This window comes from Uranotaenia lowii, chromosome 2 (genome assembly GCF_029784155.1).
Source record: "Uranotaenia lowii strain MFRU-FL chromosome 2, ASM2978415v1, whole genome shotgun sequence".
NCBI lineage: Eukaryota > Metazoa > Arthropoda > Insecta > Diptera > Culicidae > Uranotaenia > Uranotaenia lowii.
In genome coordinates this window covers 244,773,232-244,800,534 of record NC_073692.1, presented here as the reverse complement: position 1 = coordinate 244,800,534, position 27,303 = coordinate 244,773,232, and the positions used below count along the sequence as shown (strand labels likewise).

Genomic DNA, 27,303 nt, shown 5'->3' with positions numbered 1-27,303 from the left:
AAAAAACAGAGCGAAAATAAAAAGAAACAGAATGGTTGTAAAAGGACACAAAACTTAAAAATTTGGAAACTTTACCGACAGAAGGTGAGAAATTTGAAACTTCACCGGAGACAGATTTAAGAAAAGAAAAAAAAGGGACAACTTAATTTGAAAATTCAAAAACCAAAAAAATAAAAATTAAAGTACAAATAAATCACAATAAATATGATAATATAATTTTTCATACAAATATTTTTTTATGGATCTTGATGATCTTGAATCTCTACCTTATCAGAGAAAGATAGAAAGAAAACAAAATGAAATTACTAATATTTTCATGAATATTATTATGTACAATGTAAAAACTTTTTCATGAAAACCAATGAATAAACCAACTAGAAAATCACAATAGTAGATTTGATAAAAGATGAAAAAGGAATGTCCAGGAATTTCGAAATGATTAACAAATAAAACTTTGGAACAAGCAAAGGAGATATACTATTGATACAAAACTATAGAAAATGAATGATAAAGTAAGAATAAATTATTGAAACCTTAAATAGTAAAGGTGGTAAAGAGTCAATGTAAATTTAATCATAGACAATTTTTGCTTAATTACATTGAAAAAAGGCATATTTTCGTTTAATCAATATCCAAAATTGAAAAAATAAATTGATGATTACATATAAAAAGCGATGTTTTTCTGGTATTCTAATTAATTAAGAGTAGGCAAGGGGACGGATGTAGGGATTAGGATAAGGTAGATGAATGACAGCATTATATTCGGATTTACCATGAACTAGAATGAGTGAAATATCAAAGTTCTTATTATAAAACGATATTGACTATACACGCATAAGCGTGTATTTCATACGTTCAGTAACGGATTTCCGTTAATGCTCGAACGAGTGTGAGTGAATACTCGACGGAAAAAAAAGAAAGAGAGTGTGCCACTCTTTCTAGCTTCGTGTGAGGGCTAGAAAAGTCAGTTAATAAACGAGATTGAAGTAGAATAGACGCGTAGAAGAAATATCACTGCTCGTCGTGGAAATAAGCTTGAAAAAAATACGGCCAGTCACTACAAGAAGGTGTCTGGTTATGATACTAAACTGTTTATTTTCTCCCAATTCACTTGAACGAATATATATTTTGATATAAACAATGTTTGGTTTCCGAATGAGCAGGTGTTGCCGGAAATTTTTCTAAAGTTACCGTGCTTCTGAATACTTTTGTCCACTAAGATCGCTGTTTCACCTCTAATTCGATCCTGGCTAGAATTCGTATTCACATTATACCACACAAAGTGCTTGGACTCCAGACAACATTGACCCAATCTCGTTTCTTGCAAACCGATTAACTCATATTTTTCCATCTTGAATTTACTATTCTCACCTCTCTTTTTTTAGCATCACTGCAACCTCTACAGTTCCAGGATAATATTCTGAATATACCTCTTTCCATTTCCACTACTTGCGTCACCGTTACCGCATTGGCATATGATTGAGCTGGGGATTAAAGTTGACTTATGCCTGCCATTGGAGGGGGAAACTCTAACAGTGGTGGATCTACTTCTACTGGAATATTTACTGCGGGTAATTTTTGCACAATACTATCATAATGGTTCCTTGAGTTTCTGCCATTGCTTCTGTATGCAGTTCTTATCACACCATTCCTAGCTGCCTCCCTGTTGAAATACAATACTGGACCATTTTCAAAATAAACGTCAATCGATGTCTTTACGCAGGTCTAAAATTTGTTGCAAATGCACTTCGGTTCCTAATTTTGACTTTCGAAATTGATTCACTAATGCAGAGAATAAACAATGACCATCTGCTCGCGTTCTCCTTATCATCACTGTGCCTTCATTCTAAATCATGCGCTCCATCTTCAGTCACGTGTTTTTTGTTGTAATTTTGCGTACTTCAAATTATCAAACCGATGTGTTTAAGGCTCAAACAATAAGAAAGAGAAAGAAATGTGTTAGTACATTATTAAAATAAACAAATAATAATAAAAAAAAAATCAAATCTTTACATTTAGGGGGTTAATCATTGATCTTTAGATGAGTTAATAAAGATTGGTTTAAAAAAACTCAAATGATTTCGTTATTCATATACCTTTTAATGCCAAGGCATTCCATAATTCTAGTGATAAATTATTCATACCACATTCAATTCCCTACTTCGGTTTTCCATAATATAACCGCTATTCAACTCATCTACTCTCCTCGAAATCCTTCCAATAGCTAACTTAAACATTTTTGATTATCAAATGATGTGAAACCAACCCTAAAGAGCAATGTAAATTATTTTCACAATTTTTAGGAATTTCTGTAATACACATTTTACTCACATTATTTCTTCTATTATTAGATTACCTACCTCCCCTAGAAACATTTTTGCAGATGTCTATTTTTCCCAATACTGTTTATGCTAACCTAAGTTGCGCATGGAGGACAAGCGGAAATATCAACTTATACACGGCTATTTGTGATATTTCCACTGCGCAGTGATGTTGTTGTCCGACGGTAGGAAGGGCAAGTGTTTCAACTCCCATTCACCTTATCGACATGGACCATCAGAGAAAAATTAACATCATTGAACCAACTTTGAATTTACATTCTATGATCTCATATCGAATAAGGCTATGTGCTACCGCCATCTCAGGTTTATGTTAGTTTTTAAGTCAGTTTCTAAACCGTTGACCTTCATAAACACACACGAAAGCGTCTTTACCTTTTACAGCCTAGGGTACGGACTTCGATGTCCGTGTTTTATGGAGAGTTGTATCAAAATGAGATACGATTATAATATTCTATTACAATTTGAAAAAATTTTCATCCTTGAAACTAAGTTCAATCCTATTCAAGAATGTTAATCACAATAAGATATCACCCGATTCAAAAACTTATATTCGAAAACTTTGAGAACAATATTCGAACTGGAAAGGATATAAATAACTCGTTGTGATATGTTGGAGTAATTATTTTAATATGCTCTCCTGATCGGGATACGAATTTCGTCCCCTAATCATTAATCAAGCAATTTTATCGTTGGGCTTAAACATGCTTAATTATGAGTAAATTTTTATGAAAATCGGCTCAAAATTCTTAGAAATGGGTTGTATTTTAGGTTGATCTTTTATGGGAGCCCCATTTTCCTTGTGAAGTAGGAGGGTCTTTAAACTTTTGAAAAAACTATCTTAGCATAAAAAAAACCTTAAAATGATTCACTTGTGGTTCTTTATAACACAAACAATATTTCTCCAGAAGCTGATGATGATAATTTCCAACATGCCAATTTATACTTCCTGAGCAAACGTATGGATTTGAATGGTTGATGTTTCCAATAGATGTTTAATACAAATTATCTTGTTTTGCCACCAAAAACTTTTTAACTGTGAACATTTTTGTCGATGTTTTGTAAACCATTTGTTCAAACAAATCTAGTAACAAGTTTAACTTCCCAACTTTAAATCATGTTACAAATTTTTTAACTTCAAAAGAACCGGTGCACGCCGAAAAACGCCAACGCCTACTTACCAAACAAAATGTAAACAAACGGTCAACAGTTGTGTTCCTTGTCGAGAATCGTCGGACAAATGCACAGCAAGTAAAGAGGTTACCGGCCACTGAACAAAACAGGTGACTCCCTTGATCGATCTGATTGGAAGGAAAAAGATTCGAATTTAAACCATCGCAGGAAAACGAGCTCATGAGGCCGCCGCCTTTCTATCATACGACGAAGATCTTTCTATGTCGGCCTGTCCAGTTGTCCACAACTGGAATGGGCCAGAACCGAGCTACAGGCTAGTTGGAGGGAACAACCCTACCTATTGTGCTCCTTTTCGATTCGATGGACACAGACATAAATGCGAAGAAAGCTAGAAACCCGGTCAGATGGTCTCCCCGTTCCGATTCTTTGCTGCCAGCCAGCCGCCCAGCCCAGACAGACCAGTCTTAATCCCAAACATGAAACTGATGCTGAGCCGCAGATCCCCCACTAAACTCAGGGCTGGTAGCGAGTCACTTTTTAGTGACTTGGTCACTTTTTTTGGGTCAGTCACTAAAAAGTCACTTTTTTCATCATTTGGTCACTAAAGTCACTATTTTCCGAAAAATGGTCACTTTTATCACCAAAAGTCACTTTTTTCACCGATAATAAACCAATGAAAGAGTAATTTGAATTGCGCGTATTAATATTGACGGTAGTAACGGTAAATTACTTGATCAGTCAGTCCGAAATTTTTTTCGCCTCCGGCATGAATCACCCTTGGCTTGAGACATTTCGATCTACGACATTATTTGACGTTCGTGAATTGAAACTAACTTTGATTGTAGATTCTAGTTTTTAGTTCAATCAACCTTTTGTATTGGAACTCAAAACTTGATATACAAAAACCCTATCTCGTCTTTAGTTATAATGGGTTTTTATTAAGAAGTGTAACTAAGATTGAGATTGAAACGAACCATTTTTTTTATGAAAAAAAATCTTTTATGTCATAACAAATGTTATGATGATATGAAATATTCTTTAAAAAACAATTTCAGACTCAATTTTATTTCGTGTTTTTTGTTCTTCTAAATACTTAAAAAATGGGTTGTAAAAATTTACACAAGGCCACAAAAATTACATTTTTTTTAGGTGCAATGAATTTAAACGGTAATTTCAACTAATTTGGGTTCCCCGAATCTAAATATGTATGCAATATTTCTATCAGCTTTTATATTTATTATTATTTATTTCGTCTTTGGTTTAATTACCGTACAGACTGATGACTTAAAAACTAGGAAATTCTTCTTAAGCCTATTTTAAAACGACGTTTGCACATATTAAAATTAAACAAATTATACACAAAATTAAAAAGTTCACAACACTTGTCAATAGGGTGGTTTTGGCCATAGGCAGTACGGTGGTGAGGAATTGAAAGAAACTGACGTTGTCGAAGTGTTTTCGTTTGTACATAAATGTTAACACGTTGTAGAATGTAAGCACAGTCAATACGGTTGGTCAATGTGTCGAATATAAAACCTTGCTGCAGTTCGACGCGCCGCTTTTCGAGTGAGGTTAGACATATCAGAGCACACCTTTCCTCGTACGGTGGGTTTGTTATTGAAATGAAAATAATTTAAAATCTTTAGAGAAGTTTCGATCATGATTGAGTTTTTACAAAAACTCAAATCAAAAACATATTATTTAGAAATAAAAGTTTTAAATGAATTAATGAGCTTTAAATAGAATCAAGTTTTTTTTACATTTTCTGCTGTGAAGTCAAAAATACTTGTAATGACATTTTTCCATAATCAGATATCTATTAATTTTACTAGTAATAAACTCTTTATTACCAAAACTAAATGGCCGAATGTGACAAAATTTCTAGTTAAGGTCACTATTTACCAAATCAATAATTGAAAAAATAAGCACCAAAATAGTTATGATGAAACATGTTTATTGAAAAAACTCTTCCTGAAATGTTTTTAAAAACTAATCTTTTTTATTTCCATACTGTTTTTTCAATTTTTTGAATAAATCTACCGAATTTTATTGTACAGTTTTTTTTTCAATTTTATAATCAACTTGCGGGATTTTTTTTTAATCAAACTTTTTAAATTTTTAAGACATATTTTTAACAATTGTTTCCTTGTTTTTAAATTCTAAATTTTCGTGTTCTTCAACCATAAGCCTTTAACTCCAAATTTTAAATAAAAAAACATAATTTCAACCTTCTGTTCTTTCAGGACCCAATATTTTAATCAAAAGAGACAAAATACTCAGAGCTTGTAATTCAAAGCTTAAAAACCTGCGATTGAAACTTTAAAAACTTTTTATTAATATTTTTTATATGAAATCATTTTTTTGGATCGATCATGATTTTTAAATTAATCTAAAAAGTTTGAAAAATTGTTCTAAGTAGCAACTTTCAAAATAAATTTTAATACGCAGTGTTAATAACAAAAGTTTTGAACTCATTATTTTTAATTTTTTATCAGTTTTTATCATTCACATAATTACTCATTTTCTAACATTTCTTTGTCAGTGTAGTTGAACATGGAGGATTTTACTTTGTTAAAGGTTTTATTCTGGCTTCTATAACTGGCACTTTTAAAATAATTATAAATATATTCTTCTGTTTATAAAATTAAATTAAAACATAAAACATTGAATAAATTCTGTTCAAAATTCATTTCTTATTCAGTAATCGGTAATTTACATTTTAAATCGTGATTAAATATTTTTTGTTCAAATTAAAAAAATACAGCGGAATTTCTCACTAAACTTCCAGTTAAAAATGAGGAAAAGAATTCCAAATTTAGATGAATAAAAATTAACAATTATTATCATTTTCCTAACATCTATTCATGCTAAGTTTTGTACAAGATTTGACATTTATTTTAGAATTAAGATATTTTTTAATTTTAAATTTGCTAAGAAATTCTTTTGAAACTAATTTATTTCTTACTTTCTTGACTTATCGAAAATTTGAAACATTCATTGTAATATGTTTCCGAAATTTTGTTTATCAGTCATTTTTTTAGTTTTTGTGTTGAACATGAGTGACAAACGGTGTAAGAAAACCCTTTCCTTTTCAATTGTTTATTTTTGGTATTGTTATTAATCTTATCTAAATTTGAATTTTGAAAACCCCCCCGGAACCCCATCGCACGGGCCTGACTGGTCACATTTTTTGTACTTCAAAGTTATTTTTTCGTTCTACATAGTCACTATTTGGTCACTTTTTTCGGTCCTCAAAGTCACTATTTGGTCACTTTTTTTCAAATTTTGGTCACTAAAGTCCCTACTATTTCATTGTCAAACCGCTACCAGCCCTGTAAACTACTTTTCCAATTCTACGGCCAGAAGAACAGGTTTTTTTTCGTGTTCAATTCACCACACCTGGTCAGCAGCAGCAGCAGGAGGCGGAGAACAAGGGGCGTTCAATTCAGTCGGAGATTCTTAGCCCTCATGCGAAGATTCCGGACCGAGACAACAACATACACACAAGAGAGAAGAATCTCGGTCAGTGTGAAAGCAATTTCAGCATAAAAAGCTATCAGATGATGAAATCAATTACTAATCAGGAATTCTTTTCCCCTTTTCTTGGCTCGCATTCAGAAAAGCGTTTTTCTTCCTCAGTTGAAAATGTAGGCTGCACGACGTGTTTATATTTTTCCCCTTTTGAGACGTTTTACTTTTTATTTACTTGTTGGTCATAACTTGTTGGTTGACATATTAGCTTGAACGTCATTCCTTTTTAGAGGAATGGTTTGCAGATAAATTCCCCTTGCCATTGTTGCACTTCCAAAATTGAAAATTAATATCTTCCAAGTTAATCGACTTCATTTATCAACGAGCTCGATATTAAAGATTATGTTTAATAATGAAAAAAAACCTTACATACGTTCAATCATTCAAATCTTTACGCGAAAAGGCTTTTATTGCTAGTTTTTTTAAACACTAACATACATACAGAAGCTTTAAAAAAATGGACGCGCGTGAAGCAGCGTATTCTTTACGAACTTTGACAAGCTACAATTATAAATCTACTGGAACAATAATTAAAATCAGAGTGGACAGTATACATCTTATAAATCAATGTATTAAGGAATGCGAAAGTGTGTGTGTTTAAAGTCAGTGCCGACAGTTTTGGTAATAATTTAGCATATTCGCAAAAAGTTGTTCAAATGACCTATAACGGTCAGTTGAAGTCGTATGCAGCACTTCATAATTGCATAATTGAAGGCGAAATAAATATACCCATTAGCGGAGAAAATGTCAATGTCACGTCGTTGAAATGCGCCCGGCCCTTATGCAACTCATTCGATCAACATGCGAGCTTTGTATCAAACGCTTACAAAAAAGCTTACAGTGAAAGTGCTGAATTAAACTAAATGTTTTTAAATTAGAAATTTTGTATACCTATTGGTTTGGCTTGCGTGTGGTTTTTATTTATTTGAAATTTAAAAAAAGGGAGCTTTACTGCCGTTCTAAGCAAGAACGTCCCATGTGACTTTTGGGTTATTTTCACTTTTTTGCTGGAAACGGTCTTTTTTAGTGTTAACTTTCGAATAAAAACACAAACAAGTATACTTTGTTCTGAACTTATACGAAATTATCATCAAGGTGGTTGTCTCTATGTTGATAGTTCTACGCAAGAATGTCACATTAGAGAAAATTCTATGAAAAATGCAAATTTTATCAAAAAATTGTCTTAAGATGAGTTCAAACTGTTGAATTTAATGTTATTCACTGAAAAGAACACTAAAATAGAGGGCAGAGGAGGAGCGAGAAGCCTTGAGTGTTTTATTCAGAGAAATTTTCACTAAACACTTTTCGGTAGGCACTACTTACAGGATCCATACTCAACTATACATTTTTATAAACAAAGAGGAACGTATTTCTTAAATACCGTCAAACGGGACATCATGCAAAAGCAGGGTTAGATGCAACATTTGTATACCACAACACTCATTCAATTTTTTTTTTCAATATACTGTAATAAAGTTATGATTGAATGATAACAAATTGATGATGACATAGTTTTTAACATCTTGAAAGATTATTTAAAAGTTTCTGATTCTCATAAAAAATTAAAAAAATCGAGCAATAAATGTACAAATTTTTACATTTTTCGATGCCTTAAAAAACTTTACCCAGTATGACGGATTGGCTTAATGATATCACCTACAAACTTTATATTGCTTTCATTATCCTATACCAACACTGTTGGTGTAATAATATTTTTCGGACAATCACCAATTTTTCTTAAATAAATATTTTTATAATTCACTTACCTGTCTGGGGCAAAAGGCAACAAAATTAAAATCAGAACAAAACCTCATAAACCCCGTTTCCATGTACTGGGATATGATTGTTTTGCATTATGCGTTTGTTAACATTCAAATTTCAGCCATCCTAAGATTTATTTTCATGATGTAGGCTAATATAATATTTGTAGTATTTTTTACCCCTAAATGTATGCAGCAAAATTATACTTTTTCCTTAAAAACATTTTTGATAGAAAAATGTAAAATTTAATTCGAACAAAACAAAAAAAATACTGCAATTGGAGCGTCATGCGTTATGTCATCACAAATGTATCAAAAACTATAAATTTTCGAACGTTTCCATTTGTTTTTTCATTAATAACAGAATTTGTTGCAATTTACCCCTTTTTCTTAGTAGGGTGAAAATCGCATGTTTTTGAAAATTTAAAAATAACTGGTACAACCAATAAATTTTCTGACTACGTCAATTGTGGTGGGACTTAAATCCTCCTCCGCATCCAACCCTCGCCTACTTTTTGCCAAAGTGAGACCACCATATCTAGATCTCATCATGGGCACACGTTGGGTGGAGGAAAAGGAGAAGGAGGAAAAAAAATAGAGAAAGTATGTAAAAAAAACAAAACCTTTAGTTGACAGGGAACCCAGTGATGACTTCATTATCCTTTAGACGTAATGTCCGTTGATGAGACGTTTTTCGTGACGCGAGATCCGTTCGCAAATTTCAATTTGCCCCCTGGCCTATAGTGTTGCCGTAAGACGTAATTCTACGTCAAAAATCTCCAACTACGAACCAAATTTAGCTTATTTGAAACTCAGTTTATAGGCTTTCAAACCTAGAAAACAGTTTCCAGATATTTAAATTTCAGACTTAGTTAATGATGATTATCTGCAAAATTTTTATGTTGATCAAGGTTACCCGGGTGATCAAAGTTCCTCCAGTTTACGGTTATAATTTTTCAAACTAAAGTATTAAAGTTTCTTCTAACATTTTTATTAATTTCGAAATCCTGTATTTAACTTTTTAGAGCTCAAATCATGAATTCAAACGCAGTGTTCAAATCGTTTCTTTAAGGCAGTCTCGTACCTTTGAGAATTGATGTATACAATATTTATTTATTTATTTATTTACTGGTCTTCGAATTATACATTTTCGCACAGACTTTTCCTTATGACCTACTTATTCTTATTTTGAATGTATCTTTAATGATTTTAAAATCAAAGTGATCCCTGATTTCGTTAAAACGTCTACAACAAGTAAAGAATGGACTATTGAGAGAATAGACAGTACGGGTTAGTGGTAACCGGAACATCGGTAGAGGGCGCAAAGTCCACGTAGGAGCATTGAATGGTAGACGGTTCAGCAGTTCATTGCAATTAATGTTGCTTGCTAGCAGATTGAATACGAACAGTCGTTACAGAAGAGTTCTTCGTTGCTCTAGAGTTGGTAGGTCGATCAGTTTACAACGATGTTCGTATCGAGGAAGCAAAACAGCATCGTTCCACGATAGTCGCCGGAGCGCATATCCGAGAAATCGCTTTTGTGCTTTTTCGATGCGGTTGATGTGAACTGCGTAGAACGGTGCCCACACTTGGATTCCGTATTCCAGTGTGCTCCTCACATGTGTACAGAGCAAAGTTCTCAAGCAATAGACGTCTTTGAAGTTCTGCGTTTTCCGTCGTTTAAAACCGAGAGTCATGTACAACCTGTATACATATCTCAAGTGGCGATGCAAATCCCGTACTAAGTGTTAGTAAAAGTTCTTTTTTGTAAACATTATAACCAAGACAATTCGTGACGTCAGTTGCATTTTCAAACAAACAACCATCATCGCTGTACCAGCGAAAACTAGAGAAAAAAATTATTGCCAACTGTTGTTTACGATTCTCGCCTAGGATAAATAAACATCCTGGCAAGTGACGTAGGCTTTGTTTACCTTTTTACTTTTTGAATAACGTATACTCGAATAGTAACGAATATGCTAGAGCAGTGGTTTTCAAACTTTTTCCACCCACTGCCCACTTTTGCAAAATTTTCGAGCTCAACGCCCCCCTGGGCAATTTTTTGTAAAATCTTTTTAAAAAAATAATAATCTGGATCGTTGAGAAAACCATTAGCTTTTGGCTTCATGCTGTTGTAAGACTTAACTCAAAATTTATTAAAATTTATATGAGGCCTTAAGAGTCAAAAGGGTAGGGGGTTTTAAAAGTTTAAACAATGGTCGATTTAATAATGTCATACGATTCTTCATATTTCAAACTTTATTTTGGAATTTTTCAGATTTTTAAATTTCATTTACATACATAACATAAGCGGGTTTTCTCGAAATTTGCTTTTATGCACTTACACCCTTTTGACTCCAAAGAACTCATATTTCTTCAAACCTCCAGTGAACTCTTAATTCTATGTACAATTACTCAAATAAATAAAATAAAATTATATATAATATAAATAAAATTTTATATTGACCATCAATTTGCATTATTAGATTAAAACAAATTACTCTCAAGCCAGGGAAAAAACGTGAAAAATGGTATTATTTCTTGATATCTGTATTTGAGTTCTGTTCAAAGTTATGCAGCTTTCACGAGTCTTACAGTTTAAATTAGATTCTTAAAACGAATTTCAGCAATGTAGGTGATATCCGAGTAGATTAAAAGTTTATCCATGGCAAATGGCGCAATTGATTTTTTAATAGATTGAAATAAATTATAATAAAAATTCTCTCAACTTAAATAAAATCTTTTATATTTTCTTACAAAAAATCTTTCACTTAATCACAGAAGTCAAACACAAATTTTTTCGAAGGATTTTTCTGCCAAGCAGATTTTTTTGAGACAATAAATTGTAAATAATCAAGAATTCTAGAATCTAATCAAAATCAAGCCATCTAAAATTAATCCTACTAAGCATAGCCCAAAATAACCTTACAAAAAAAGATCAACAAGTAAAGCGTATACAAAATTAATGACAATTTAAAAATATCTTCTAGAAATATTTTAAGAAAAAAAAAATGAAACACTGGAAAATAAATTTGCTTGCTGTTCTGTGAAATTATAGATTTTTTAGCCTTGAACCTGATGTTTAGTTCTGTTACGTAATTTCGTTGTTTTGCATCGAACCTATTCGTTGTTATTTCAAATCAACTTTTTTTCATAATTTGTGAAAATGTGAATTACGACTTCACCGTCCCTCTGAGCCCTTCCAACGCCCCCCAAAATTCAAAATTGCACTCACCGCCCCCCTAGAAGCTCCCAACGCCCCCGTGCTAGAGGTTCTCTCGACGAGGGAACTGATCGACTGTATTTAAAATAACATAAAACACATGAAAACAGATAATTGAAAATCAGTCGAACTATCCGTTCTTTTGCATTATAGAGTTACCAGAATTTTTTTCACCATTACAAGATTTTTAAATTGGCGTTATCGAAGCTACTTTCCAAGCCGAAGTAAAAACTCCTTCTATCAAAAATCGGTTGAAAATTTTTCTCGCAGGGCAATTGAGGCTTCTGGCACAATTTTTGATTAACCGCGGAGGAATCCGGCAAAAGTTTTAGACGAAGTTGCCCAGAATGGATCAATGGAGAAGCTAGTTTACAGAGAGATATCACTACTAGCGTGTAGAGCTATCAAACCTCATGATCAGGAAAAACACTATCAACAATATCTATATAGGCGATGGAAGCCGATGTAGCCGAATTAGGGTAATGAGACGATCATAAAATTTTCTCGGTGTAGTCTGACCTCAACCATAAGAAATAAATTAAAGCTAGTATTTTCTTAAATAAAAATGAAATTATAATTTTGATCGATATTTTTTCTATATTTTCGGAGAGGTATTTCAACTCTTAACAATGTTTAACGGAACAATCTTGATCAGTCTCGACCATGAGGAGATCTACATCATCGATTTGTCGCCGCCACTCATGTGGCGTTGGGTTAGAATTATTGTCGCACAATTTATGACACCCGTCTGTAAAGCAGAACATAAGAACAGAGGGCCCAACAGAATACTCAAAGGTATATTGGCTAATACCGTTAGATGTGAAAGAGGAAATCTTAATCGATTTTTTTGGTAGGAAATCGAGACGAATCGCGCTTCGTTCTAAAGAAGCTCTAGAATGTTTCTTTCACTGATCGCGTGAGGTAGAATTTGATTGTAGGACAAACCGTTTGATGGTTGATGGCTGAAGATCGTGCTTACCTGTAAAGAGAAAAAAGAATGGGGATTAAAATGTGGAGGTTAAACAAAATCTGAGGTTGGTTTCAAACAGTCATTGTTTTATCCAGCCCACAAAAATCCCTTTTTTAGTTTTATGATTTTTAAAACCTTTTCTGTGAAGCATTGTTTTCCAAAAAAAAAAACTTAAAATATAATATAACTTGGAAGAGCTTGTTTGGAAGACACAAAAATACCAACGATTAGTTCCATCTAAACAAACCCTTGGAAATAAGCTCCCATCAATGCATCATTTGTCACTCCGATTAGTTCGATGCACCTGCACTTGTTGCACTTGTAAGGTTTACAGTTCGGTGTCGTCATTTTTCACATCTCCGTTTCGGAATCACGGCATCTACCTGGCCAGATCCTACATAAAGTAGGTAGGTAGTCATCATTTGTGAATGCCGCTGCTGCCCCGTGACCAAAGATGCATGCAATCAACCTTTTTAAGGTGACTGCGCCATCAAAACGAAACGGCGGAGGCTGCGCTGCGGCGCGACAACTCCCCGTTACAGTCAGTGTTCGGTTTCTTCATCCTGCCAGCCAGCCAGCGGCGAAGGGGAAGTCGAAAGGTTAGGTTACCTCAAGTGTGTCCGAAGTGTCTCCGGCGGTAGCTTTTTTGTTGTCGTTATTTTCTTGTTCGGGGTTGAACGATTCGATAATACCTACATATACTGCAAAACTGGTTTAGACACTGCTTTGCCTCTTGTTGTTGTTATTCTCCAGAAGCACACATCAAGTAGCTTTAAAATTTTTTTTTTTGTTCGTTACCGTTCAGAAAATCTGACGACGAAGGTGACTTCCATCCACCATTCCAGCAGCCGATAAAAACAGTAGTCCCACTGATTAACCGATTCACTGCACTCGCTCAGCTCACAGTCATCCAGTCAGTGGTTGTTGGGTGGTCATTTGACTCATCTTCCACGCGCAGGAGACGATGAAGGAGAATAACAACAACTGGGTAGGATTCATGCAGTCTGGTTCAGTCCATTTTCGTATCAATGAAATATTAGCGGTTTATCAGTTTATCTTCGTTCTCTTATGGGAAATGCATAATTTATATCCAAAAAAATTAAGATGTTAGTTTTTCCAAGTTCACGAACGAGATGACATACTGCACAAAGATGTGTTCTGGAAGTAGAATTTTCAAATGATTTCTTAAGCCAACTCCAAAAGTTTTACCTTTAAAGCTGAATTACGCTATAAAGCGTATGTGATTACAACATAAGTCGAGAGTTTGAATTGAAACTATTAACATTTGATCTACGGGTGTCTCAAAGCGCTCAAAGTTTAGATGTTTTTACTCTCAAATATCAGCTAAGATTGGATCAGAGAGAATCGAGGAAATCGAAATTTTAATCTGGATGCCAAATGACTTGAAAATGCATTAAACATCAAATCTGGTTCTCTTCCCAAAAACATGTTTGGCTTTAAATCAACTTTCTAGGAACTTTACTGTTTTTTTTAAATTGGAGGTTTTATTTGCATTAAGCTGTCCCGATGTACTTTGTTGCATATATAAAATACTTGAAAAAAAATATAATCATTAAAATTATGACTTCATGTAAGTACAATAACATTATTTTAATTTGAACGTCATCTTCATTCAGAAGCAACCAGTTGAGAGATGCAACTTGAGATTTGAAAAACAGTACAAAGATTATTATTTCTAATTTTCATCACTTTTTATATTTAAAATAGAGGATTTTCAAATTTTTTAGTTTGGAAAATTTTATTTTTTAATATTTTAGTGATTAAATTGATTCAATACTTGAAAAATAATTGATAAATTGAAGGGATCATAGGACAGAATAATGATTAAAACCAGAAGGCCACGATCTATTCATAAAAGTTGTGTCAGATATTTTCCATTCGTCAAGTAAAAAACGCTCAAATCAGAAACCAGCAAATCTTTTGATTTTATCCGGTGTCCTAGAATATCGTACTTCCAAATGTGTCAATCGTTAAAGTTGAAAGTGATCATCAGGAAAGTAACAGTCTCCCTCGGCGAAGTAAAGACTTTAAGCATCGTTTTCCTTAGGCGCTGTCTAGAGCAGGAATCCGTCAAGAGCTGTCTGGAAAGTTGATTCGATCAACGACTATCAGGTTCCAATGATTATTTGGCGAATTAGTTCCTTAATAATTATTATACGTAAATTTAACAGAATGAATGTTTTCTGGAAATTTGTCATGGAAATCTTCAAATTTCCAATAAATTTGAGTATCTCAGATGTTCAAGAATGGTTAGTTAAAAAAAGGTTGGACGTTCCAGCATTATCTGGCTCAGCATTTTTTTTTCTTCCGAAACGTAGTCACATAAATCGATTGATTCTTAATGGTTTTCATTTTTTTTTATGTTTTCAAAGTCTATTTTCTTTTTCTGGTGGTTTTTCATTTATTTTAATCACTTCTTTGTGACCCACGTGCGCGTGTGTGAAAACTTTTCGGAGTGCTGCGATTGGGAAAAATTATGCGGTAGTAGGGCCAAAAATAACAAAAATAACAAAAATGACAAAAATGAAAAATATGATACAAATGACCAAAATGACAACAATGAAGAAAATGACAAAAATGACAAAAATGACAAAAATGACAAAAATGACAAAAATGACAAAAATGACAAAAATGACAAAAATGACAAAAATGACAAAAATGACAAAAATGACAAAAATGACAAAAATGACAAAAATGACAAAAATGACAAAAATGACAAAAATGACAAAAATGACAAAAATGACAAAAATGACAAAAATGACAAAAATGACAAAAATGACAAAAATGACAAAAATGACAAAAATGACAAAAATGACAAAAATGACAAAAATGACAAAAATGACAAAAATGACAAAAATGACAAAAATGACAAAAATGACAAAAATGACAAAAATGACAAAAATGACAAAAATGACAAAAATGACAAAAATGACAAAAATGACAAAAATGACAAAAATGACAAAAATGACAAAAATGACAAAAATGACAAAAATGACAAAAATGACAAAAATGACAAAAATGACAAAAATGACAAAAATGACAAAAATGACAAAAATGACAAAAATGACAAAAATGACAAAAATGACAAAAATGACAAAAATGACAAAAATGACAAAAATGACAAAAATGACAAAAATGACAAAAATGACAAAAATGACAAAAATGACAAAAATGACAAAAATGACAAAAATGACAAAAATGACAGAAATGACAAAAATGACAAAAATGACAAAAATGACAAAAATGACAAAAATGACAACAATGACAAAAATGACAACAATGACAAAAATGATAAAATGACAAAATGACAAAAATGACAAAATTGACAAAAATGACAAAAATGACAAAAATGACAAAAATGACAAAAATGACAAAAATGACAAAAATGACAAAAATGACAAAAATGACAAAAATGACAAAAATGACAAAAATGACAAAAATGACAAAAATGACAAAAATGACAAAAATGACAAAAATGACAAAAATGACAAAAATGACAAAAATGACAAAAATGACAAAAATGACAAAAATGACAAAAATGACAAAAATGACAAAAATGACAAAAATGACAAAAATGACAAAAATGACAAAAATGACAAAAATGACAAAAATGACAAAAATGACAAAAATGACAAAAATGACAAAAATGACAAAAATGACAAAAATGACAAAAATGACAAAAATGACAAAAATGACAAAAATGACAAAAATGACAAAAATGACAAAAATGACAAAAATGACAAAAATGACAAAAATGACAAAAATGACAAAAATGACAAAAATGACAAAAATGACAAAAATGACAAAAATTACAAAAATGACAAAAATGACAAAAATGACAAAAATGACCAAAATGACAAAAAGGACAAAAATGACAAAAATGTACCAAAATTACAAAAATTACAAAAATTACAAAAATAACAAAAATTACAAAAATGACAAAAATGACCAAAATGTCAAAAATGACATAAATAACAAAAATGACAAAAATTACAAAAATGACAAAAATGAAAAAAATTACAAAAATGACAAAAATGACAAAAATGACAAAAATGACAAAAATGACAAAAATGACAAAAATGACAAAAATGACAAAAATGACAAAAATGACAAAAATGACAAAAATGACAAAAATGACAAAAATGACAAAAATGACAAAAATGACAAAAATGACAAAAATGACAAAAATCACAAAAATGACAAAAATGACAAAAATGAAAAAAATCACAAAAATGACAAAAATGACAAAAATGACAAAAATGACAAAAATGACAAAAATGACAAAAATGACAAAAATGACAAAAATGACAAAAATGACAAAAATGACAAAAATGACAAAAATGACAAAAATGACAAAAATGACAAAAATGACAAAAATGACAAAAATGACAAAAATGACAAAAATGACAAAAATGACAAAAATGACAAAAATGACAAAAATGACAAAAATGAAAAAATGACAAAAATGACAAAAATGACAAAAATGACAAAAATGACAAAAATGACAAAAATGACAAAAATGACAAAAATGACAAAAATGACAAAAATGACAAAAATGACAAAAATGACAAAAATGACAAAAATGACAAAAATGACAAAAATGACAAAAATGACAAAAATGACAAAAATGACAAAAAAAACAAAAATGACAAAAATGACAAAAATGACAAAAATGACAAAAATGACAAAAATGACAAAAATGACAAAAATGACAAAAATGACAAAAATGACAAAAATGACAAAAATGACAAAAATGACAAAAATGACAAAAATGACAAAAATGACAAAAATGACAAAAATGACAAAAATGACAAAAATGACAAAAATGACAAAAATGACAAAAATGACAAAAATGACAAAAATGACAAAAATGACAAAAATGACAAAAATGACAAAAATGACAAAAATGACAAAAATGACAAAAATGACAAAAATGACAAAAATGACAAAAATGACAAAAATGACAAAAATGACAAAAATGACAAAAAAGACAAAAATGACAAAAATGACAAAATGACAAAAATGACAAAAATGACAAAAATGACAAAAATGACAAAAATGACAAAAATGAAAAAAATCACAAAAATGACGAAAATGACAAAAATGACAAAAATGACAAAAATGACAAAAATGACAAAAATGACAAAAATGACAAAAATGACAAAAATGACAAAAATGACAAAAATGACAAAAATCATAAAAATCACAAAAATGACAAAAATGATAAAAATGCGAAATGACAAAAATTACAAAAATGACAAAAATGACAAAAAGTACAAAAAGTACAAAATATACAAAATTTACAAAATTTACAAAATTTACAAACTTTTCAAAATTTACAAAATTTACAAAATTTACAAAATTTATAAAATTTACAAAATTTACAAAATTTACAAAATTTACAAAATTTACAAAATTTACAAAATTTACAAAATTTACAAAATTTACAAAATTTACAAAATTTACAAAATTTACAAAATTTACAAAATTTACAAAATTTACAAAATTTACAAAATTTACAAAATTTACAAAATTTACAAAATTTACAAAATTTACAAATTTTACAAAATTTACAAAATTTACTAAATTTACAAAATTTACAAAATTTACAAAATTTACATAATTTACAAAATTTACAAAATTTACAAAATTTACAAAATTTACACAATTTACAAAATTTACAAAATTTACAAAATTTACAAAATTTACAAAATATACAAAATTTACAAAATTTACAAAATTTACAAAATTTACAAAATTTACAAAATTTACAAAATTCACAAATATTACAAAAATGACAAAAATTACAAAATTTATAAAAATTACAAAAATAACAAAGATTTCAAAAATTACAAAAATTACAAAAATTACAAAAATGACAAAAAATACAAAAAATACAAAAATTACAAAAATTACAAAAATTACAAAAATTACAAAAATTACAAAAATTACAAAAATTACAAAAATTACAAAAATTACAAAAATTACAAAAATTACAAAAATTACAAAAATTACAAAAATTACAAAAATTACAAAAATTACAAAAATTACAAAAATTACAAAAATTACAAAAATTACAAAAATTACAAAAATTACAAAAATTACAAAAATTACAAAAATTACAAAAATTACAAAAATTACAAAAATTACAAAAATTACAAAAATTACAAAAATTACAAAAATTACAAAAATTACAAAAATTACAAAAATTACAAAAATTACAAAAATTACAAAAATTACAAAAATTACAAAAATTACAAAAATTACAAAAATTACAAAAATTACAAAAATTACAAAAATTACAAAAATTACAAAAATTACAAAAATTACAAAAATAACAAAAATGACAAAAATTACAAAAATTACAAAAATTACAAAAATTACAAAAATTACAAAAATTACAAAAATTACAAAAATTACAAAAATTACAAAAATTACAAAAATTACAAAAATTACAAAAATTACAAAAATTACAAAAATTACAAAAATTACAAAAATTACAAAAATTACAAAAATTACAAAAATTACAAAAATTACAAAAATTACAAAAATTACAAAAATTACAAAAATTACAAAAATTACAAAAATTACAAAAATTACAAATATTACAAAAATTACAAAAATTACAAAAATTACAAAAATTACAAAAATTACAAAAATTACAAAAATTACAAAAATTACAAAAATTACAAAAATTACAAAAATTACAAAAATTACAAAAATTACAAATATTACAAAAATTACAAAAATTACAAAAATTACAAAAATTACAAAAATGACAAAAATGACAAAAATGACAAAAATGACAAAAATGACAAAAATGACAAAAATGACAAAAATGACAAAAATGACAAAAATGACAAAAATGACAAAAATGACAAAAATGACAAAAATGACAAAAATGACAAAAATGACAAAAATGACAAAAATGACAAAAATGACAAAAATGACAAAAATGACAAAAATGACAAAAATGACAAAAATGACAAAAATGACAAAAATGACAAAAATGACAAAAATGACAAAAATGACAAAAATGACAAAAATGACAAAAATGACAAAAATGACAAAAATGACAAAAATGACAAAAATGACAAAAATGACAAAAATGACAAAAATGACAAAAATGACAAAAATGACAAAAATGACAAAAATGACAAAAATAACAAAAATGACAAAAATGACAAAAATGACAAAAATGACAAAAATGACAAAAATGACAAAAATGACAAAAATGACAAAAATGACAAAAATGACAAAAATGACAAAAATGACAAAAATGACAAAAATGACAAAAATGACAAAAATGACAAAAATGACAAAAATGACAAAAATGACAAAAATGACAAAAATGACAAAAATGACAAAAATGACAAAAATGACAAAAATGACACAAATGACAAAAATGACAAAAATGACAAAAATGACAAAAATTACAAAAATTACAAAAATTACAAAAATTACAAAAATTACAAAAATTACAAAAATTACAAAAAATACAAAAATTACAAAAATTACAAAAATTACAAAAATTACAAAAATTACAAAAATTACAAAAATTACAAAAATTACAAAAATTACAAAAATTTCAAAAATTACAAAAATTACAAAAATTACAAAAATTACAAAAATTACAAAAATTACAAAAATTACAAAAATTACAAAAATTACAAAAATTACAAAAATTACAAAAATTACAAAAATTACAAAAAATTACAAAAAATACAAAAATTACAAAAATTACAATAATTACAAAAATTACAAAAATTACAAAAGTTACAAAAATTACAAAAATGACAAAAATTACAAAAATTACAAAAATTACAAAAATGACAAAAATTACAAAAATTACAAAAATTACAAAAATTACAAAAATTACAAAAATTACAAAAATTACAAAAATTTCAAAAATTACAAAAATTACAAAAATTACAAAAATTACAAAAATTACAAAAATTACAAAAATTACAAAAATTACAAAAATTACAAAAATTACAAAAACTACAAAAATTTAAAAAAAATACAATAATTACAAAAATGACAAAAATTACAATAATTACAAAAATGACAAATAATACAAAATATTTAATGAAATCAACATTTTTTTTTGTTTTTGTCAATTTCTATCTATTGGTTTAATTGGTTCTCAGAAGGGAATTTCGTTTACAAGTCATAAGATTTCCGAAGAGTCAGATTCTAAGGACCAATAATTTTGTTCCAAATTAATGGTACATATATATGTTATACATCCAAGTATTAACACATTGCGGACCAAATACGAGAATTCTCATTTTTTCGTTCCCCACAACTGTGCTAAACTTAGAAGCGTCTCTAAAATGTTATAAATTTTATGATGAAACTTTCCTAGCAAAATTTAGCCCAACCCTTTTGGTTACTGGAAAATGTGTAGAATTGCGTCCAGTAGTTTCTGAAATTGCTGAGTGTAGGAACTGCTTTAAGTTTTATGCGGTGCTTAATATGTTGTCGAAGTTATTGTTATAAATAAAAAGCAAAGCTACCAGAACTTTGCAAAATTTAACTTTATTCATTTTTCCGATGGAATAGTTATTTGAACATCCAAACAAAATTACGTTACATCGCAGCCTCAATATAGCTGGTAATGATGATAAATAGTTTAAACTAGTGCGACATAAACATTCAAAAGAACTTCCAGTATCATGTATATACTTTCTATCTAAGTTGTTCAAAGTAAAGCTAATTTGTGGAATGCTTAGGCAATGCCACACTTTTTATTACAAACAGCTGGTCTAACCATGAACGTAAACCTGTGTGTCAAGCAAAAACGTATAACCAACCACTTTCATTCATAAACGGGACGTCATTGCAGAGTTATGCTCGCTATTCCCGCCATAAACAACAACATTGATCGGCGAACAGATGGATGACATGAGTCCTAAGTAGAAACAATTCGCAAACGTGCATGCGCGATGTGCTGCTCACACGTGAGTCGGTTCTCAAATCTTAGCTTTCGCTTTCAACCGTCATCGCCGTGTTGGTAATCATCAACGAAATCATCGGCCAATAAAGGTTCATAACACAACAACCTCACATGAGCTCACGGTTGTCGTCCCCCGACAATCTGATTGATGCACTTAAGAAAATAACATGTGATCATTTGGAAAGTTATTGGAATGGTTGATTTTTAATAATTTTATAATGTGAAATTGAGCTATATTTGAGTCTTTTTTTTTAAGAATTCCAGATATTTAGTAAAATTATGTAACAATTAAATTTCAGATTAATATTTTTTTGTGGTGTGGTGTTTCCCCCGAAACGCCACAGGGTAACGACATCTGTTCCCTCATCTGTACTCCATGTCGCGAGGACATCGAACCTACCAACCTTTGTAGATAAATCGGTCCTACTACCTAGTAGAGAGACTAGTCATAGTAGGCGCTCCAGTCATAGAACGGCGGAATGAAGCGGTCCTGATGCCTTGTTGAGATAGTAGGCGGCCCTTGCTGGATGGATTTCGTTTTCACATGTCCATCCGAATCTCGTCCCTACTGTCGTTTTTTTCGTTTTTCTCAACGTTGAGCCACCATAACCTACTGTAGGTTATTGGAAAACTGCTGTGGCCGCCACCGGAATGAATCACACAACACACCGGGACTTGAGTAACCTGGCTACGAGCGTGTCGGCAGACTGGCTGGTCCGTTGACTGGATTGTTGGCTAGTCGGCTGGCAGGAACGAATTTTGAGCCTGTTATAAAACGCGATCTTATCGCTGGAGCTTTCCATAAGGACAGACCGTGTGCATAACTTTGGTCGAATTTCGCTGTCGACCACGTCGAAGCCGCTGCCGAGCCTGGTCTGGATGGCTTACACTACGTATGTATGAATTGTAAAATTTACCCGCTACCTACATTCCTGAGGGGCCTCTGCAGTCGGCTAAAACTGACGATTTGTTTGTGCTAAGGGTATTTCGGATCAATTGCTCCACGCGGAGGGATACAAACTACAAGGTAAAATAGTAAAAAGATAACAATGCTTAAACTTCAATTAAAAGATTCTATATTGTTGAGTATTTCAAGTACAAAAACACAAATATGATACAAGTACAAGTGCTAGTCATGATTATTCATTTATTTTCATAGTATTCAGTCTCACGACATAACTTGATGAGCAGAATTCGTAAAACTCACTCGGTCCATGGCAACCGATCTCCAATTTCTCGGACATACCACATTCGCTAGATAACGTTCCACTTGGTCTAACCAACTCGCTCGTAGTGCCCCTGCTCGTCTCATTCCTACCGGATTCGTAGCGAACACCTGTTTTGCAGGACAGTCATCCGGCATTCCCGTAACATGTCCTGTCCAGCGTATCCGGCTGCTCGGAAAGCATCAGGAAGTAAGCTTCGAATAAACTCGGAAGGAGTTAAAAGCAATCGGGTGAAACATCAGAGAAGCGGATTCAAAATTCAAATCGTTTTCGTTCGGCAGTCGAACATCAATCGTAGAACGCATCGTGGCGTGGCCAGGGTTGCCAACATTTTTTTTTCCAAAATTCAGGGAGCTTAAAAATAACATAAAATGATCGAGCTGAGTGACCAAAAACACCGTTGTAAAATGTTGTGGAACTGATACACAGTTACGTTCATAATTCTTTTAGATAAGTACATGCTACATGTCAAAATTGACCAGATTTCACTCGTTTAACTGACAAAATATAGCGTTTTTCAAATATGTGAAATGTGATTAGCAGTTGACTTTAAATTACCTTTTTGGACTTGTTTTATTTAAACTATAATAATTGTATATTGTAAAGCCTTTTGTATAAAATCTTCATAGTACCTAATTCTTGCGATGTTAAGCTTAATGTGCAGCAAATAATTTTGATAAAATGTCAAATAATTTTGATAAAAATTAATTTTATTTGTTTTTTTTTAATTTCCCCCGCTCTTTTGAAATGGAATTCCAGCGAAATTTCAAACCAAGATGAATTCTAAATATTTTTCAAAGTATAATTTAAAAAAGTTTGCAGTCTTCAACAAAGAAGTAAAAAAAGTATAAAAAGATATCAATGATTGATTTATCATAAAACTGTTTTTCTTTACACGCCTTATCAGTAAAACTGGATGCGATAGACAAAATCTGACAAAAGCTTCGAGTGCAGAACGCCAAAATCTTCTAAAACTAGTATGAAACATTGATAGAAGTTTGGAATTCAATAGAGTGTGAAGTTTGAGTTCAAAGATGGAGTGACTACGAGCAAGCACTGAATTTCTGTTGAGTTTTGAACGGATATGTACACATTTTATGTGAAAACCAAAAAATCAGGCAAAGTCATGCTAATTTCCAAAAATCAGGAAAAAAACGAGGCTTATCAGGTTATCAGAATGGACCTTCAAAAATCAGGCAAATCCTAAAAATCAGGCACATTGGCGTGGCTAAAAGTGGTAGGAAGAGATGCCAATGTGCTCTATTTTTGAGAATTTGTCTGATTTTCGAGGCTCATCCTGACATCCTGAAAAGCCATGATATTTTCCAGAGTTTTGAAAATAAGCCTGATTTTGCCTGGTTTTTGTAAATGTAATAAAAATGAGTAGTAAGGAACTGCATTAGATACCATTGCTAAAGTGAAAATGTTGAGCCGATGACCAAAAAAAAGGTCAACACTTCGAGCAAAATTTTCGTTATTTTCGACGTAGCCTGATTTTCATTTTCACCAGTCCACGATTAAAAAATAATGTTGGCAACCCTGGTCATAAATACTAACTTAAATTTTCACCGCCACCAGATTCTTACATTAGATTATTAATGTTCGCACTATGGAGTACCGTAGAATGGCAGGTTTCCTCACCGGCGAGAATCGCCTGTGTTTTTTTGAAGACTTTCCAAGCAGCCAAAAGTCGCGTTCTTACTTGAAGGTGAAACTCCGAAGTTCACAATTGGCTGAACAAATGCTTTACGGGAGCTTCAGGTGACTCATGTCACGTAAAAGTTACTCAGGAACTTCCATCGCCCTTTGAAAGGTTAAATATCGATAACGGAATTTCTAAGCGATTTTAATACAACTTCTATTAACACGATCGATTGCGTTCGCTAAGCACTTTCTAACGAACAATTGGAGTACTTTAATTGTTCGTTAGAAAGTGCTTAGCGAACGCAAGTGTTTTACAGAATCTATTTGAGACTTCTAAGTGACATGTCAAATGTGTCTGTCAATTTTACGCCATGGTATTTGTTTTGTTTATATCAGTGCTGATATTTACAATCGATTTCAATGCAAAAAGTGAAAACAAAGTTCAACCGTCGAAGATTGAAATAAATATTTTGAAAGAATTTTCCAGATTTTTAACATCTTTCTTATTTTTTTCAGTTCATTTTCTATTGAAGAGGTACCATCGTTTCCTGCCGGCGAATCGCAAATCATTCTGCATTATGGTGCCGCTCAAGAAAAGCTTTCTCGAAACCACGAAGCCATTTGCTTTCGCAAACTTTACCATCAGCAACAAGTAATCATCATATTGATCCGCATCCCCCACTAATCAACGAAACAACATCCGTCAGAAAACGGCCTGAAAACACCAAGGCCGTCGTTTTGGACAACATTCGCTTTCTGCGGGAGAACTAAACCGTTGTCCTAGTTACTAGCTTCCAGCTTATTGTTATTTATAATAAGTAAATCTAAGGTTTGTTTGCCGTATTGTTTAATTTTTTTTTAAGTGAAAGCATTTGTTATCATTTATTAGGTGTACTGAATGTCCTTTAAAATTAAATGGATAAACTCATGATCAACCCATTGAATCATTGCTCATAAGCGCGCTAAAATATAATGAAGTTTAAATACTGACTATTACAGTGGTAGAGAACTATTGCTGGTTCGGTCGAGAGGCTGGTGAGTTTCTTTGGAACCTTGAAAGCAGCGGTTCAATTCGGAAAGCTGATTAAGCTTCTATGAAACCTTTTTAAGGGAATTCTGGTTGCTTGGGTTGGCTCAGCCGAACGTAAGGAAAGCAGAAATTAAAAAGCAATGTGCCATATTTAGTACAGTAGCCATTCTTTAGTCATTCTTACGAGTCGTCAGTAAATTGATTGTTTTGAATGATGCATCAGTTGATCGATTTATTTTGGTAGATGTCAAATAATTAATCCACCGAAGAATTTGTTTTTCATAAAAAAAATCACTTCATATTTACTATTGTGAATTTAAATAAAATTTTTAGAAACGTCGCTGGTGAACTGGCAACAAAATACAGACCTCCGACAATCTAGTACTTCACTTTTCTTTGTCGGAAGTATTTTGGTAGTCGGAAGTCCGGACTTCCGAAGTAAAATTTAGTGCTGGCGCTATTATATCACATTTACGAACGCCCCGTATGATTAATTTGATAAAATCTAGTAATTTGATGAATACGAAATCTTTTAATTTTTCATCAATCGTAGCAACTGGAGACAATTGTCGTTAGAGTGGAAAAAATTTACTTCACCAATAAATATACCCAACATAATTTAGGAATTATTGTTATGGGATTTTTCACGTAAACTGATATTTTGTTGCATCATTTCAATTCTGGGATTTGTAGCTGAATAGATTTACTGTTGATTTGGACAAGGGAATTGAATTTCCTAACCAAATAAATTGATATTAAGGCAACGAAATATCCTTTTGCAGAAGGTAGGTGTTAGGTTTTCGGACATCCTGACGTAACCAAGTCTCTTCCAGGGATTATAAAACGATGAATTCTTGACTGATCTAAATAAGGTAACTTACTAACTATTCATAAAATTCATTTTTATATAAAGTCTGCTTCATTTAATATTGGAACAAATTCTTTTGCTCATTGTGGCGCTCCTAGTGGACGGATTTGGAAACTTTTTTCACCCACGTGTCGGGAAATTCATTACCTTTCACCATGTATTTATGTCATAACACCAAACGATAGCATTTTGTAAACAACCGCCATGGAAGCCAAACGGAGAGATCAAATTGTGCACAGTTTTCTTACGAGTACGAGTACGAGAATTTCTTCGAAACAGCAATGAATATTTTTTTTAATTTTTTTTTATGAAAGAGTAAAGAAAATGCTACATTTGTATGAAAAACAAATTATGAATTCGTTAATAAATGACTGAACTACACGCAATTGTTTGTGTTCCAATATTAAATGAAGCAGACTTTACATCCGTCTAACTTGGTCAGCACTTGGTCGTACAGCTTTCGAGCACGGATTCTGGCCACATTGTTCTGCTTCAGCGTCCGATTTGGCTGTTTGCTGGCTCGGAATGACCTTATTCCTTCCCGGAGACGAATTCGTCGCACCGTACTGTGAGCGGCCTGGAACTTATTGGCCAAATC

The 27,303-nt window shown here is 31.0% G+C and overlaps 1 protein-coding gene across 3 annotated transcripts in view; it reads right to left on the bottom strand.

Moving 5' to 3' along the window:
- The window catches only part of LOC129746801 (protein outspread), a 609,098-nt gene that overhangs the window by 320,278 nt on the left and 261,517 nt on the right, over window positions 1-27,303 (bottom strand). The window lies entirely within an intron of this gene.